The sequence below is a fragment of the Melanotaenia boesemani genome, chromosome 24 (assembly GCF_017639745.1).
Source record: "Melanotaenia boesemani isolate fMelBoe1 chromosome 24, fMelBoe1.pri, whole genome shotgun sequence".
Lineage (NCBI taxonomy): Eukaryota > Metazoa > Chordata > Actinopteri > Atheriniformes > Melanotaeniidae > Melanotaenia > Melanotaenia boesemani.
Window position 1 is genome coordinate 6,826,381 of NC_055705.1, and position 3,913 is coordinate 6,830,293.

Consider the following 3,913-nt stretch of genomic DNA (forward strand, 5'->3'; position numbering starts at 1 on the left):
AACATACAAATTATCTCCTTCTTCTCCTTAAGAAAGAAAGGGACAGAGCGAGATGTAAGACAAGAGTCCAGATAAGACCGTCTTTTACTGGCTGGAGAGATCTCACAGTACAGGTAGGATGCAGGATGGATGCTGGAATTAAACGTTGTTAGACAATTCAAAGTGCTTTACATAAAACAAAAGCATTACAGATATTAAGAAATAGTTAAAGGCAGCAACACATAGCAAGAATCACAATAAAATCATAAATTATATTAAAATGATTAAAAGCAAGATAAGTTAAAAAAGTTAACATGCAGATTCATGCATAGACATGAGAAAAGAAATGTTTTTAACCTGGATTTAAAAATGTCTACATTTGGTGAAAGTTTAATCTCCACTGGCAGTTTGTTCCACTTGTTTGCAGCATAACAGCTAAATGCTGCTTCTCCATGTTTAGTCTGGTCTCTGGTCTGGACTCTGGTCTGGACCCTGGTCTGGACTATGGTCTGGACCCTGGTCGGGACTCTGGTCTGGACCCTGGTCGGGACTCTGGTTTGGACTAGTTGACCAGAGTCTTTGGATCTAAGAGCTCTGCTAGGTTTATATTCTCTGAACATATCACAGATGTATTCTGGGCCTAAACCATTCTGGGATTTGTAAACAATCAGAAGGGTTTAAAATCTATTCTGTGACTGACAGGAAACCAGTGTAAAGATTTTAAAACTGGTGTGATGTGTTCAGATCTCTTAGTCCTGGTTAAAACTCTAGCAGCAGCATTTTGAATGAGCTGCGAGTGTTTAATGCTCTTTTTAGGAAGCCCTGTACAGGAAGACCATTACAGTAATCCAGCCTACTGGAGAAATTCATGGATGAATAGACGAGTATCTTAACCAGCTGCTGGCTCTGTGTACTACCAAACACGTTCACTTTCAGTTAGGGATGCTCCGATCCGATTTTTTGTTGCCGATTCTGATACCGATTACCCATGAGTGCCGATCACTGCCGATCACCGATAATCACATGGATTGGCTGTAATTTTCTTATAAGCCCTGCCGACTATTTGATGTGGAAAAAGGAACCATTAATTTAGACAATAACATGTACATAGTACAATGCGCTATCTTTCAGTAATCAGTAGTACTATATTTTAACAGACTGAAAACACATTAAGGCTCTCATCAGGCTAAATAAGAAAATAAAACAAAATCTTAATTTTGCCAAAAAAAAAAAAAAAAAAAAGCCAAGTAAAACAGGCGTCCTCCACCACTGAGAACGGTTGGTCGTCAAGGCCGATTAATTCAATTATTTTTGTTGTTATTTGCTTGACTGTCACGCTCATATGGACGAGTGTTGGTAACTGTTGACTGCGTTAGCTGCGCTCTGGCTGCACCGGGTGTCTTCCTTTCATTCTGTGCAGTGAGCCTCGAAAATTCACCGTACTCCGTCAAGTGTTTGTTCTTTGAATGCCGTATTAGATTCGTTGTATTGAAGGATTTTGACATACTTCCCCCGCGAGGTACTTTTGCGTTGCACGTGTTGCAGGATGCAAACTTTACATCACTCTCACACACAGTGTAAAACTTCCACACGGCAGACATGTTTGCTTTGGATTTGCAACCGCGCGCATGCACATTGTGGAGGAAACCGGGAGCTCCATGACACTGCACGCAGCACTTCTGCAGGTTGCAGAGTATGAAATATAGGTGATCAGATTTTGTGATCGGCAACAAAAGGCATTGATCGGCGAACACCGATCACATACTTTTTTACGGATATCGGCTGAGAATGATCGGCGTCCGATCGATCGGAACACCACTACTTTCAGTGTGTAAAATATTCACTGCTTTATCATGTCCAGTATAACATGTGAGGTCCTGTACTGTTAAACAGTAATTTGTTCTAAAGCTGCTGCACCTCTAGTTCAATTCTTTATGTAGTTAATTGTGAATTGTTTCATCTGAATGAATTAAAGCTCTGGTCTAGAGGTTGCTGGGTTTTTCAGGTTGTTCATGATTAGTCAGATTTATCTCCTTTAGACTCCTGGCTACCAAGAACTGTAAACTGTCTCTTGAATGGATTCATGTTATGTTCATGTGTGTCTTTAGTATGTTGGTTATGTTGATTTTTACCTGGCACACTATCTCAGAAGCAGCATTGCACACAGTTTTTTTTTTACTTAAGGCTGTTTCTTATGGGCTGTTGTGTTTGATTTGTCATTGGCTGTTCATGTTTCCTCCTGATACAGTTTTTAAAAAGTGTAAGTTTTTATTATACAGTGCTTATTCTGATTATTTTGAATTTTGCACTTGGCAAATACTCTAATTTAGAAAAAACAAACAAAAAACTAAAACTAACACTAAAACTAATAAAAACTAAACTAAAACTAAGCATTTTTAAAAAAACGAAAAATAAAAACTAGAAAATTTGCTCTAAAAACAAATTAAAACTAACTGAATTTTAAAATAAAAAGTCAAAACGAAATAAAAACTAAAATTAATAAAAAATCCAAAACTATTATAACCTTGTCACAGACACGTGAAATTTAATTCATTTAATTCAGTGACACTATCGTGGGTAAGTCCTGATCCAAATTGAGCACTAACGTTTTGCACTTTCCGGTAGTGACGTACCAGCTTAGCAGCGCCATGTTAATATACTTTTTTTTCCTTCCAAAATCCAAAATCACGTTAACATACGTGTTTGCATGTCAACATACTTGTATGCTATTAAATGCCTTTTAAAAGGCCCCATTAGTGAAACAAAGAACGGTGGCCTCCACTGTATTAATCTATCTCAGTTGATAACAATAGAAACCATCAGCACACGTTCATGTGTCTTTGCATGTCTCCCCCATACTTGTTAGTATGAAGTGCAATTTAAAACACTAATAAAACAGCTTTTAAATAAGCAAAGATATCTTAACTGAATTAAAGTATGTTACATTATACTTTTGTTTTCATTGGTGTTTACACTGATACCGTTCACGTTTGCAACAGGAAACCGATTCTACTAGAAATCATCATTTAAAATATGAAATGCAGTAATGAAGACGCTAAAACAGGGATGCAGAAAACATTTTATTTAAAATTTTTATTAAAACATTTCTCTCTTGCCGCCTCCTCTTCTCCACAGCAGCATCGTAGCCCGCAGGTGGTAAATGCCTCAGTGCCACTGCTGGCTCGGTAGTTTGATGCCAAAGTGACCTACGGTGAACACAGAATGGCAGGTTATATATAAGCAAACATTATTATGTATATGTACTTTATGGCTACTTTGCAGACGCTTATCTAAAGTGATGTACAATCAGCTACGGCTTCGTCAGCGGTACCATGGAAACGGGCCGGTTCTCTAAACCAGCGGTGTTTCCTAATCAGTTTTCAGATCAAGGACCATTTCGTTTACGCCAGAGACCCCGCAGTGCTTAATCTGGAGGTTCAACAATCATGAATAAACATACAGAACCTATAGCATTAATCATTTTTAACACTTATAGCCCATCTAGATCCGCGAAATCGGCTATAAAACTGCTAACATTTATGTTGCTAACTCTACTGCAGCCTCCAACAAATGATCAGATTCATAACTGTCATCAGGGATAGAAGAGATAAGATGCTGCAGTTTATATTAGAATTATGATCAAATAACTTCATACTTACAAAAGTAGAAAACAGCGTCCGCCTGCATCGGTACCGCTGAGTCGGTGGCTGCCAGCTCTGAAAAACTGGTTGAAAGTCCCTCCCCTTCCGCTACGTCAGCAAGATGGCGTCCGTTTAGTGCGTGTAGTGTCCATCGTTTCACACTAGATTTTTGGCCGAGTTTAGGGCAGCATCCGGGTACTTTCAGTGCACTGAGTTTTTACTGAAATTTCTGTGTCAGCGCACTAAGCACTTAAATGTAGTGTCCGAAGTATAGAAGTGCGCAGTTTGGGACA